Source organism: Manihot esculenta, chromosome 17 (genome assembly GCF_001659605.2).
Source record: "Manihot esculenta cultivar AM560-2 chromosome 17, M.esculenta_v8, whole genome shotgun sequence".
Taxonomy (NCBI): domain Eukaryota; kingdom Viridiplantae; phylum Streptophyta; class Magnoliopsida; order Malpighiales; family Euphorbiaceae; genus Manihot; species Manihot esculenta.
The window spans coordinates 33,201,086-33,215,785 of NC_035177.2; the positions used below are offsets into that span (position 1 = coordinate 33,201,086).

Consider the following 14,700-nt stretch of genomic DNA (forward strand, 5'->3'; position numbering starts at 1 on the left):
TTAAGCTCTTGAGAAGATTGTGTATAATCATTTAGTTCTCACTAAATAAATAAATGAGTAAATTATATTTTAATTATTGAGTTGTATAAGATTGATTTTTATATTTTTAAAGTTAAATATTTAAATATTTTTATAAATAATTGCTTTAAATTGAAAGCATAAAAATATAAAAATATTTTTATTATTTTTTTAAGTAATTTAATTTTTATTTTTTTATAAAATAATTTATTTTATTAAATTTACCATTAGTATAGCTGAAGAAATCGGGCTCATAAATTATTATCAGTATTAAAATTATAAAAATTAAACTACCATAAAAATGAAATTTAAATAATTAAGAATGCCTTCGCTATCATTGTGATTTTCTATCTTTTTTTATTTGATAAAAAACACATGACTTTGTTTATTAGTGATGCGGTTTTATTTTATTTTTTTACTTGTTAAAAATATTTTTAAAATAAAAAAAAATTGAAAACTATAAATATTAATTTTTCTTGTCCCATATTCTAATAAATTATTATTTTTCTTTATAATTTTTATTAAATTATCATTAAAAATTTTAAGATTTTATCTTTATAATCAAATTCATTTTTTTTTACTTTTGAATATATATTTATTCAATTAATATATAAAATGTATTTTTATTTTATTATTATTATAAAAAAATTAATATATAATCTCTATATTAAAACATCTTCAAAATTTAAAAAATTTACTATTTAATTATTATATTAATTTTAACTATTAAATATTTTATTAAATATGAAATGCTTATTAACTAGTATCTTTATTTTATAAACATACATACTAATTAATATTTTCATTAGAGAATTTTAGATTTTTTGCAATCAAAATTTAAAAATCAAAATTTACTATTTAACTGTGAAAACTTATTAATTGATTCCTGATTTTAAAAAATGTTTTTTATGTATTAAAAATATATTAATTAATTTTTTTATTATTAAATATTTTATTAGTTTCTATAATATAAAAAAATTTATTAGTTGATCTTTTAATTTTGTAAAAATTTCTATTAATAAATCTCTTTAAGAGAATTTAAAATTTTTTTAGAATAGCTATTAGTTGATTTTTTAGCTTTAATTATTAAATATTTTATTAGTCTCTATATTAAAATTTATTAGTTGATTTTTTAGTTTTGTAAAAATTTCTATTAATGAATCCCTTTGCATAGAGAGAATTTAAAATTCTTTCATAATATTTAATAGTTAAAATTGATGAATAGATTAAAAATATTTTTTTTTTAATTTTAGAGATATTTTAATTAATTTTTAAAATTAACAGATTATTTAATAAATTTTTTTATATTATAAAGACTAAATTATAATTTTTATTTTTTATAAATATTTAACGATTAAAAGTTAATGATAAAACTAACTATTAAATTTTTAAAATTTGAAAGATATTTTAATATATTTTTTAAAATTAGATCATTAATGAATTTTCATATAATCAGAGGAATCGAATAATAATTTTATTAATTATAATATCTTATAATTTCTAAAATTAATTTATTATTTAGTTTTATATATAATTATTATAAAATTATTTTTTATTCTTATTTTATTATTAAATATCATACTTAAAAAATTATTTTATTTTTTTTTATATAAATAATTGTTAAAAAACGATTTTTAAAAAGTAAATAACAAAAATTAAAAAATTATTTCTAGTTTTTAAAAAACAAAAAACATAAATTTTTCCATGTTTCCAAACACACCCTAAATTATTAAACTCAATAAACTTTTATAGAATGACTATTTTAATTATAAAATAAAAATTTATATATTAAATTATTTTTTTATTAAATTAACTGTAAATTTTATTAAATTTCATAAACTACATTATAATTATAGCTTAAGTTATATTTTATATTGATGGGAGGCATTAGTCCAATAAAAAATTATAAAATTTCAATATAAAATGTAAAATTTAAACAATTCATACTTTAAAATTCACCTATTTTTAGATTCATAGAACAAAAAGTTAGTTTTGGCCTACTGGATTTAGTTTACGACGGTTTATGATTATTTCTAATTTTTAAATTTTGTATAATAAAATTTAATATTTTTAATTTATTTTAGCCATAAAAATAAATTAAATTTTAAAAAATTTCTGACAAATTATAGTATAGTCTTTTAACTTTAGAGAAACAGATAACTTAGTTTTTATGATTTAAAAATCAAATAATTTAGACATTTTTTTTATATATATATAGGTTCCTCTATCTAAATTTCTATTTAAATATTAAATTTAACATGTCTGTAATATTAAAAAAAAATAAAATAATACTATATAATATGTGTAATTATAGTATTATAAAATATTTATTATGTATAATACAATATACAATTATTTCTTTTTAAATATAAATCTAAATTAATATTTTATTTTATTAATAAAATAAAATTTTAGGAGTTATGCATTTTAAGTTGAAAATATAATAAAGAACATTTTAATTTTTTATTAAAATTAATAGTAATTTCGATATAAAATTAGTTGAAAAGACTAATTTATATATATATAATAAAAATATAGGCTCAATCCAATACAAATCAATCCCACTACTGAAACCCTAACTGGTAAGATAATAACGAGATCTTTTAACGGTCGCCAAAAAGAGAAGGGCCTTCAGAATAAGGCACTATTATTTTGGAGAAAAGACCCAATTATTAGAAGATACATATTCAAGAACCAAAGCTCAATTGAACATAGAGCTTAACAAAAGCCGCAATCCCATAGTTAGGAAAAGTGGTGACCACCCATCAGTACTAGAGCCAATGACTAACCATATATTGAGAAACAAAGGAGTTTTAATAAGTTTCACTCCATGTACTACAGAGGTGAATGGAGTTAGAACCCAGAGAAAGTAACTAAGCCACCCATCCTCGGTTCTCCGGAAAAACAATATTTAAGCGAGCCCTAGTTGACTGAATGAATTTGCCAAAACTCAAGTGGATTTATTGAATGAGGTTTTGTGCTTGGCATTGCGCTATATGTAAGGATAATTATTTGAGTATGAATTGCTTTCTCCAATGCAGTAGCAGAATCGAGGCTAAGTGACGGATTTCAAAATTTTATTTAGGGATTTAGTTTTAAAAAATATTAATAAAAATAAAATAGATAAAATAAATATATATTTAAAAATTTATAAAAAATTAATAAAATATTATAATTAAATTACTATTTATTTATTTATTAATTAAAATATATTAATAACAACTTCATTTATAATATTTATAATTATATTTTTCAATTGTTATAGCTCATCTCTCATTTTATTATGAGATTGATTTTTAATAATATTTATTATAGAAAAAATTTAATAGTTGTGAATTTATAAAAAATAATATTATTAAATTAAATAATAATTTAATATAATATTTACTATAAAATTATTTTTTAAATTAAATTATCAAATCCATAAACTATAAAAATAATATTTTTATTTTATTTTTCTAAATTTAAATAATTTAACATATTATCTATAAAAATAATACTTGATTTATATTAAAGTATTTTTAAATTTAAATTATCTAACCTATTACTCATTAAATTTATATTTTTAAAATTAAATTATTTTCTAAATTTAAATAGTCCATAAAACTCATTAATTAATAAACACTTTTATTTATAAAAATTTAAAATTTATTTTTTAATATTTAAATAATTTAATAAATAATTTTAATTATATAAATAAATTATAAATTAATTAAGTGAGATAATTACTTTTTAATAATAAAAATAGTATATAAAATTAAATTACGCAATGAATTGATAATTTTAAAAAAATTTACATATTAAAATTGAAATTTTAAAAATTAAAAAATAAATTTTTTAAATTGAAAAAAAAAAAGAAAAGGAAAGAGATAAAATAAAATGAACAATTAAAATAAAATAAACTAAATAGTATTAAATGGATAAGAATTTATTTAATAAAAAAATTAAAAGAATTTAATTTTATAAATTATAAAATATTTTAATTAAGTAATTTTAAAATAAAGATTAATTAATAATTTTTTTTAAATATATTGAGATTTAATAATAATTTTTTTACTATATATATATATATATATATATATATAAATATTTTTATATAATTTAAAATTTTTCAGGAGAGACATGGCCTGCTCGGCACGGATCTGTCCCTGCCCAACGATCTCTAGCATTTCCCCTGTGGGACATAAAACTCCAGGAACTTTTGAAACATATCACATGATCATAGTATTCACATGTTTCAAAGTAACTTTTAAAGAAACATCATGCGTCTTTTTTAGGTTGTCTTTTAATTTAGTTAATTTTGCTGTTTGTTGCAACTTTATAATGTATTTTTAAATTTCAAAATTTGAAATATATCTATAAAGTCCATTGTTTCTTGCAAATTTATTTATAGACACCCAGATATCTGTACATCCAATCATAAAAATAAAAAAAAAAATTAACATATCATAATTTTAATTGGTAGTATCACGATATTAGATAGTACCAATTGAAATTTGATTTCAAGGTCAGTAAGAACAAATTTGAAAAGTTAAAAATTTAGAGTTGAATTGAAAATTAAATAGTTTTACCACCCATGAAAGGAAATGCCAAATATGTAGTTGACATACGACAAGAGTCCATCAACATTGGTGAACAATGAATATTTTAGAAATTAAGCAAGAAATTTTTTTTTTCCTTTTGTTATTATCATTTGCTCAGCAAAGACCATTTATCAATTGCCATGTCCTTATTGGCCATGAATTTCTTTTCATTTTCCCAATTCCAATGTCAACTATTAAAACTACTATGTCATAAACAACTTTCCAAAAAGACAAGATAAGATTATATTCATAGGTTTCATCATCCAAAGAATTTCCAAGAAAGAGAAGTCTTTATATACATTATTCCACCTCCTAATTAAACTTTCTTAATTATTTATATATAAAGAAAAGGTGCAAACATAAGTCATACCAGGTATGATTCTAATTCTCCACCATCACCACTGGTATCCAAGCAATCCACTTCAAGGATAACAAGGTTTGCTGGTGGTTTCACAAAGCGATAGAAAGAAGCATCTTTACTAGTTGAATCATCTAAGGAATTATTTGCTTCCACTGCAGTATAATGAACAATTTAGCTGATATTTGCATTATAGCATCACCATATAGAGAGCAGTATTTAAACCCACCAGGGACATCATCTAGGCACCAAAATTGATCATTTTCTTCATCAGAAACTGCATGGGAACCACTTTGCTCAGCCTGAACTGATGTGCCCTTTGCTTGCTCCTCTGATTGCTCCTGCCTATTCCAAATGCATAAAATCAACAAAAGTACTACATAGTTGGCATAGTGGCTCCCAATAAATGGGCAATGTAATACCCGGCTAGACTCCGGTATCGGAATTCCTACCGTCCGGTGGAATCTCGGGTGTCGGAGACCTCTAGAAGGGTGAAACCATGTTTTCATAAAATGTTTTAATGAGTTTTATGTTTTTAATCAAGTAAGAAATGAGTTTTTTTGCATGAAAATAGCCTTGGAGGAAAACTCAGGTTCGGCCGCCGAACATGCATGCGCTTCGGGTATGCCTTAGGCCCCCGAAAGCATAAGTGAGGGAAGTCCAGGTTGGGCCGCCGAACCTTATGTTCGGCCGCCGAACATGGCATGCATGCGGAGGAGCTTTTCTCCCCATTGTCGGCCAAGGTGAGCTCTCCGCCATCCCGAATGTGGCCTGGCCAGCCACCTATAAAGGGACCCCTTAGCCGAAAATGGACGAGCTTTTCTCCCCATTGTCGGCCAAGGTGAGCTCTCCGCCATCCCTCGCCATTTTGAGTTCCTTCCTTCAGATCTTTTACGATTTTCTCAAGTTTTCACCTTTGTTTTGAAGATTTTCGAGTATAAAGCAAGTTTTGGAGCTTTGAGGTTCAAGAAACTCAATCTCTCCCATCTCCGAGCTAGGGTCGTTTTCCTCTCGATCTTCAAGAGGTAAGGGCCGATCTTGAGCTCACTATATGTTTTAAACAAGTTTTAAGTTGATTCATGGGGTAGAAATGTATGTTTATGTTAGTTGAGCATTGTTAGGTTTTATGTGTTTTATGGACAATGTATGATGTTTGTGGTTGTTTGATGTGTTGTAGATGGGGTTTAGGATAGTTTGAAGCCCCTAGGAGCTTGTATGCTTGAGTATGCATGTTGTGGAATAGATCTATGCATGTTTGGAAGGTTTGAGAGGCGTTTGTGCATGTTGGAGCTGAGTTTCTGCCACTTTGGAGAGACTCAGGTTCGGCTGCCGAATGGAGTTTCGGCCGCCGAACCCGCTTATTGAGGCAGCCTTCGGCTGCCAAAGCTTGCCCCCGAAAGAGGACTTTCATCTTTGGAGGGCAGTTTCGGCTGCCAAAAGTGCCGCCGAACATGCATGAGTTTCGTCTCTGTGTGTGAGTTTCGGCCGCCGAAAGTGCCGCCGAAAGTGCCCTGTTCAACCTTCTTTTGCATTTGCATGTTTTGCATGATTGTTTTGAGGTGTTTTAGGGGGTTTTTGGGGGATGTTTTTAGAGTCATGTTCTAGTTGTTTGGTCCCTCATTCGAGTCCACCTGTGTAGGTTCGGACCCGAGGAACCGAGGACCCCAGCAGTGAGTCAGCTGCTTCAGTCATTGTCAGAGGTAGCTGAGGTGAGTAGAATAAACCTTTATGTTTTAAAGCAAATAAATTATTAAAGTTTGAGCATGGTCATGCATCATGAATGCCATGTGATGATTTAGGTTGTTTGCATTAGAATTCACGAATATGTTGCATTGCACTTTATGATGTCGATGCGGATTGGTTATTGGATGATCCTTTAATCCTCATATGATATGATGATGTTACGGTATGATATAGTATGGAAGTCCAGGTTGACCCATTCTACGTCCCTGGCACATTGGAATGTTATGTTATGTTATGTTTAAGAGAAAGACCGGTTGACCCATTCTACGTCCCGGCACTTTGGAATGTAGAGGACTATTGGTGACAATACCATCCTTGATGTGACTTGTTGTGATGTGTTGCATTACATGAGAGCATGAGATTTTAAATGTTTTTATTATTCTGCTCACTGGGCTCTTGTAGCTCACCCCTCTCCCTAATCCCCCAGGTTTGCAGGTATGGGCTAGACAGAGAAGTCAAGATGGGTGAAGTCATGTGTTTGTAATAGTTAGAATGTGGACATGATAAATTGTATAATGATGTAAAGTTATGTCTTGTAAATGTTGATTTTGAGATTGAGGTTTAAAATTTGTGCTTGACCGAGTTTGTATAGTAATCCCTTTTGTAAACATGATCTATGTTTAACATGTTTATGCTCCACCAAGCTCGTGTATGATGAGATGCCCCATTGGAGCGTTTGTTGAGAGCTTCAGTGTGGGGTTTATGTTTATGTTTATGTATATGTTTATGTGCATGCACAGGTTGAGCTTGGTAAAAGAAAAGAAAAGTTCAAATTGTTATGTATGTTGTTGATCATGTATGGAATTAATCAGGTTTACAGGATGCATGTCAGGCTTGCTACGGGTCCCGGCGGCCTTATGCCGATCTGGATCCTAGCGCCGGTAGCGGTCCGATTTTCGGGTCGTTACAGAATAGTATCAGAGCCCTAGGTTCATATGGTCGGACCTAGAGTGTCGGGCTCATAGATGTTATAGAAGGTCAAGCACAATAGGAAAATCATGTCCACTAGGATAGGATAAAGAGTCCTGTCTTGAATGATGATGTGAAATGCCATGATGATATGCATATGCATTAATGATATGTGATGTTTGTGATGCGGGTTCATGTGTTTCCACATGAACCATTTGATGCTAATGTTTTTGTGATGTGTACTGTTTTTCAGAGAACAGGATGAGAGGAACTCGTCGATCTGCACGATTGACTGGAGTACCACCTGAGGATGAGGGCACGAGCGCCCGTCCTCCTGCATTGCCTAGGGCAATGTCTAGTAGGTCCAGCAGAGAAAGAGCAGTAAGAGACCCTAGAAGGTCTTTGGATCTGGGTAGAAGCAGATCAGTGAGGGGAACAGCTTAGGGAGGAATGTCAGAGGACATGGAGGATGATATGGATGTGGAGCAAAGGAGGGATGGCAGTCTGGGAGTTAGCATGTCAGAAGAAGGAATGGGAGAGTCCCAAAGAGGCACTCAGGCCTCGGGATTTGTTCAGCCACCTTTCTATCCACCCTTCTCACAAAACCCCGGGTATTTGATGGGAGGCACATCGGATTACCATAGCTTTAACCCTTATCCCACACAGATGCCATACCCACCTTACTATCCACCATACCCACAGTACCCAATGTATCCACCCCCGCCCTACCATCCAAATCCAGCAAACCCTATCCCAGGGGATGCTGCCCCTCCTCCTCCACCAGCAGAACCCACAGTTCCAGAAATCCCAGTACCTAAGCCTAGCTCATCTTGTGGGAGCAAGGTCAAGATGACCGACTACATGAAGTTGGGTGCTCCTCAGTATGAAAAAGGGGATGACCCGTTTGTGTATCTTGAGAGGGTCAAGGTGATCATGGATGAGATTGGGGCTGATAACAGTAGAGCCATTCAGATGGCTGGGTTCACGCTTAAGTGCAAGAAGGCACGAGAGTGGTTTAAGAATTATGTGAACCCGAGGGTGGACAGCATGTCTTGGGAAGAGTTTGCAAACGAGTTTGCAGGATGGGCTTTCCCCGATAGTTCAAGGGAGTTGAAGATGATAGAGTTTGAACAGTTGAGGCAGACTGATGATATGAGTGTAGATGAGTTCACAGACAGATTCTTAGAGCTGTTGCCATTTGCAGGGCAAAATCTTGACTCAGACCAGAAAAAGTCAAGGAGGTATATCATGAAACTCCACTCCAGATATTCCTCCTTGATCCAGTCAGCAGATAGGGAGAGCTTCCATGCCATAGTGGATATGGCCCAGAAAATGGAGCCCAGTGCCATCATTCAGGGGACGGTTAAGCAGTCAGTGGCACAACCCTTGGGTTCTAAGACGCCAGGCTCTTCTTCTCTGAGTGCAGCAGTTTCAGGTAGCAAAAGGTGGAGTAACACCACTAGGAAGCCGAAGAAGAACAAGTTCTGGAACAAGATCAAGTCCAGTCTGGCACTAGGGAGTGGCTCAAGCTCTGGTGCGGACAATGCAGTTTGTGCAAGGTGTGGTAAGCCACACAAGGGAGTTTGCAGGGCTGGGACAATGGCCTGCTTCAGATGCGGGCAAGAGGGACACATGGCTCGGGAGTGTCCTAGGACAGTACCTATGGCTCAGTCCCAACAGACAGCTTCAGGTAGTGTAGCGCAGCCAGTAGCTCCAGCCACGACTCAGGCCAGTGGTAGAGGCAGAGGGAGAGGGGCAACCTCTTCTTCAGCGGGTTTCAGAGGTGAAGGTCCATCAGCTCCAGCACGGATCTTCACGATGACTCAGCAGGAGGCAGATGCATCTAACACCGTGGTGGCAGGTAACTTAGTCATTGGTTGTTCAGATGTGTATGCCTTGATGGACCCAGGTGCATCTCATTCTTTTATTGCTCCGAGAGCCGTAGAGAGGTTGGGTCTGATGATCTCTGGGTTAGAGTGTCCTCTCTGGGTCAGTGGACCCAAGTGTGATCCATCAGTGGCAGAGTCAGTCTGCCAGTGCAGTTCAGTCTTTGTTGAGGGAAGATGCCTTTCCGCCGACCTTGTGGTTCTAGATTTGACTGATTTTGACGTCATTCTAGGGATGGACTGGTTATCTACCCATGGTGCTACCTTGGACTGCAGGCACAAAGTAGTCAGGTTCAGAGGTCAGGATGGGTCAGAGGTTGTCTTCAGGGGAGACAGAAGGGGTACACCTAGAGGTCTGATATCAGCTTTTCAGGCTCGTAGGTTGCTTAGGAAGGGATGTCAGGGGTATTTGGCTCATGTGAGAGAGTTTAGTAGTTAGGTTAGAGAGCCCGCCTCAGTGCCAGTGGTCAGAGAGTTCTTAGATGTCTTCCCAGACGAGCTGCCAGGTTTACCACCTGTTAGGGAGATAGAGTTCGAGATAGAATTGATGCCTGGAACCCGACCGATCTCTATCCCTCCCTACAGGATGGCTCCAGCTGAGTTGAAGGAATTGAAAGAACAGTTGCAAGAGCTGGTAGAAAAGGGCTTCATCCGACCGAGTACCTCACCTTGGGGTGCTCTAGTCTTATTTGTGAGAAAGAAGGATGGATCCCTTAGATTTTATATCGACTACAGACAGTCGAACAAGGTCACTACCAAGAATAAGTACCCATTGCCAAGGATCGACGATCTATTCGACCAGCTAGCAGGAGTAGGGGTGAGCATTCGGTCGGTTCGGTTCAAAACCGAACCGAACCGAAAAAACCGAAAACCGAATTGTAGAATTTTACAAAAATCGAACCGAACCGAATAAGAGGAATAACCGAATCGAACCGAACCGATTTGGTTCGGTTCGGTTCGGTCGGTTCGATCGGTTGAACCGATTTTCAATTTTTTTTTTTTAAATTCATTCTAAAATTCTATTAAAATATTTTAATTTTAAATTTTACAAATAAAAAATCAAACAACTCATATATTCATGCGAACCCCAGCTGAAATGCCCCAATACTCAATTCAAAAAGCAGTGTGTCATCGGATGTACAGATTGGGAAGATAAAATCTGAACGCAAGAATACAAAATAGAGCAATAACAGTAAAATAATACTAACCAATACCATAAAATAGCAAATTGAAACCAACACCAGCAAGCAATACAAATTTACAACACCAGCAAGCAACAAAATTTGTATTGCTGCTCTCTATTTCCACAGCAGGAAGCTAGTTGAACTTAAAGGAGGGAACCATAAATCTAAAACATATGAACAGGTCTCAAGAGAAGCAAGCTATCCCTTAATTGGCCAACACTCTTAACAATGTAATATGCTACAAGCGGATAGTTAAGGCATATGTTAACCTGTAGAGCGACGACCGACGATTGTGTGGAGAGCGACGGCCGAAGATTGCGTGGAGAGCGACGGCCGGAGATTGCGTGGAGAGCGACGGCCGAAGATTGTGTGGAGACTGGAGAGAGAGAATAGAGAGCTACAGTGGAGAGCGACGACAGTCGGCGACTCAGCGTTGCAAGTGAAGATCGATGACCCGAGTTAGCCGCGATGGTTAATCGGTCGATGTCGGGAGGAGAGTGGAGGTTGGACGGTGGACGGTGGACGGTGGACCCGCTGGAAGTGGTGGAGCTCAGTGCTCAGAGAAGAAGAGGCACAGGTGTGACGGGAGGGGTGAGTGAGGCGGCGTGGATTCTGCGTCTCTACTCTCAATGGCACATCTTTTAGATTTAGGGCAAACGCTTATAAGAGTATATTTCAAAACGACGTAGTATAGGTGATTTCGGTTCGGTTCGGTTTAATCGAAATTTTTGAATCTAAAACCGAACCGAACCGAAATCACCGAAATTTCTAAAATGAAAAACCGAACCGAACCGAAATATATAAAAAACCGAACCAAAATTTTAAATCGGTTCGGTTCGGTCGGTTTTTTCGGTTTAAACCGAAATCTGCTCAGCCCTAAGCAGGAGCGGGTTGTTTCTCCAAAATAGATCTGAGATCTGGGTACCATCAGCTGAGGATAAGAGAGGAAGATGTGCCAAAGACAGCTTTCAGGACCAGATATGGGCATTTTGAGTTCCTTGTTATGCCGTTCGGGTTAACCAACGTCCCTGCTGCATTCATGGATCTCATGAATAGAGTGTTTAGCCAGTACCTGGATCACTTCGTCATTGTCTTCATAGATGATATCTTAGTGTATTCCAGGAATGCAGAGGAGCATGCCCATCATCTGAGGTTGGTTCTGCAGACCTTGAGGGAACATGGCTTGTATGCCAAGTTCTCCAAGTGTGAGTTCTGGCTGAGGAGCATCTCATTCTTGGGGCATGTTGTATCGGAAAATGGAATAGAGGTGGACTCCAATAAGGTTGAAGCTGTGGCTAACTGGCCTAGACCCACTTCAGTTATAGAGATTAGAAGTTTCTTGGGTTTGGCAGGTTACTACAGGAGGTTCGTTCAGGACTTCTCAAAAATTGCAGCTCCTCTGACCAGACTAACCAGGAAGAATCAGAAGTTTTTGTGGACTGACCAGTGCGAAGAGAGTTTTGAAGAGCTTAAGAAGAGGTTAACGTCAGCACCAGTGTTAGCTTTGCCAGCTAGCAATGAGGATTTCACAGTTTTCTGTGATGCATCCCGAGTGGGATTGGGTTGTGTGTTAATGCAGAATGAAAGGGTGATTGCTTATGCTTCTAGACAGCTGAAGAAGCATGAGTTGAATTACCCTACACATGACCTGGAAATGGCAGCAGTAATCTTTGCACTCAAGATGTGGAGGCACTACCTCTATGGGGTTAAATGTGAGATCTTCACAGATCATAAGAGCCTGCAGTACATCCTGAGTCAAAGAGATTTGAACTTGAGATAGAGAAGATGGGTAGAGCTGCTGAGTGATTATGATTGCAAGATTCAGTACCATCCGGGTAAGGCGAATGTTGTGGCAGACGCCCTAAGCCGGAAATCACTAGGCAGTCTATCCCACGTCATGACGGAGAGGAGACCAGTGGTGAAGGAGTTTTACAAGCTCATTGATGAAGGTCTACAGTTGGAGTTGTCTGGTACAGGTGCATTGATTGCTCAGATGAGAGTGGCACCCGTGTTTCTGGAGCAGGTGGCTCAGAAACAGTATGAGGACCCAGAATTAGTGAAGATTGCCAGGACTGTTCAGTCAGGCAAAGCTAGTGAGTTCAGATTCGACAGCAAGGGGATCCTCCGCTATGGGAGCCGATTGTGTGTACCAGATAATGTAGGACTGAAGGGAGACATTATGAGAGAGGCTCATAATGCCAGATACAACGTTCACCCCGGAGCCACCAAGATGTATCAAGATCTGAAGAAAGTTTATTGGTAGCCAGCTATGAAGAGAGAAGTGGCACAGTTTGTGTCAGCCTGCGAAGTGTGTCAGAGGGTGAAGCTGGAACATCAGAAGCCGGCTGGAATGCTTAACCCGCTACCTATTCCAGAGTGGAAATGGGAGAATATAGCTATGGACTTCGTAGTGGGGTTACCGGCGGCGTCCAACAGATTGGACTCCATATGGTTGATTGTGGACAGACTCACCAAATCTGCTCACTTCATCCCTGTCAGGAGTGGCTATTATATGGACAAGTTAGCACAGGTGTATGTTGATGAGATCGTCAGGCTGCATGGGGTTCCTGTTTCAATAGTGTCCGATAGAGGACCCCAGTTCACCTCCAGGTTTTGGCGGAGTCTGCAGAATGCCATGGGTACCAGGTTGGATTTCAGTACTGCCTTCCATCCACAGACGGACGGACAATCTGAGAGGACCATCCAGACAATAGAGGATATGCTCAGAATGTGTGTGCTGGACTTTGGCGGTTCTTGGAGGCAGCATCTACCTTTGGTGGAGTTTGCCTACAATAACAGCCATCATGCTAGCATCGGGATGGCTCCATATGAAGCTTTATATGGGAGGAAGTGCAGATCACCTGTTTGCTGGGAGGAAGTTGGAGAGAAGGCCTTGGCAGGGCCTGAGCTAGTAGAGATCACCAGCAGGGTGGTACCCGTAATCAGAAAAAGGATCAGGACTGCTGCAAGCAGACAGAAGAGTTATGCAGACATTCGCAGGAGGCAAGTAGAGTTTCAGGTGGGGGATCTGGTATTGCTCAAGGTGTCTCCTATGAAGGGAGTGGTTCGCTTTGGGAAGAAAGGTAAACTAGCTCCACGATACAACGGACCCTTTGAAATCTTGCAAAAGATTGGGAATGTGTCGTACAAGCTGGATTTACCTGCTTCAATGGAAAGAATCCATCCGGTTTTCCATGTTTCCATGTTGAGGAAGTTTGTGTCAGATCCGGGTAAGGTTCTTAGTGAGCCTAATGTGGAGATCCAAGAAGATCTCACTTATGTTGAGCAGCCAGTACAGATCATAGACACCCAGATCAGGAATGTAACGAACCGAAAATCGGACCGCTACCGGCGCTAGGATCCAGATCGGCTTAAGGCCGCCGGGACCCGTAGCAAGCCTGACATGAAACCTACAAATCTGTATAATCCCATACATGATCAACAACATGCATAAAAATTTTAAACTTTTCTTTACATGAACATCAACCAAACTCAACCTGCATAAACATTGACATAACATTAATCCCTCTGTGGGATCTCAACAATGCCCCCCAATGGGTGACAAACACATGCTGAGTTGGTTTACAAAAAAACATCATATAAATCTCTAAGATCATGTATAAAAGGGATACAACAATCTATGGTCAAGCACACCTCTAATCATCCATAAACATCGTTACATAACTATACTGTACTTTTACATTACAATTTGATCATGTCCATCGCTAGCTATTACAAAAGCATGACTTCTTTACTCTATCCGAACTCCCGCACTATACTGAACCTGCAAGCCTGGGGTTAAAGGGAGAGGGGTGAGCTAAAAGCCCAGTGAGTAGAACTATAAAACATAATAACGCTGTGCTTTAATGAAATGCATCATAACACAAACAATTCACATAAGGGTTGGGTGAACTTGTCACCAATTAGTCCAAGTTAACTCTGTGCCAGGCCTGTAGAATGGGGTCCTGGTCTTTCCTGTCAGAACATACTTTACTTACCATTTCCCCAGGGCCTCCTCT

At 36.2% G+C, this 14,700-nt stretch overlaps 1 long non-coding RNA gene across 1 annotated transcript; it reads right to left on the bottom strand.

The window, feature by feature from the left end:
* Window positions 1-4,820: 4,820 nt before the first annotated feature.
* Window positions 4,821-5,278, bottom strand: LOC110604407. The gene is made up of 2 exons (XR_002486226.2): window positions 5,189-5,278; window positions 4,821-5,114 (listed from the first exon to the last, which is right to left on the bottom strand). It is a non-coding gene; the product is annotated as an uncharacterized LOC110604407 (long non-coding RNA).
* Window positions 5,279-14,700: the final 9,422 nt, after the last annotated feature.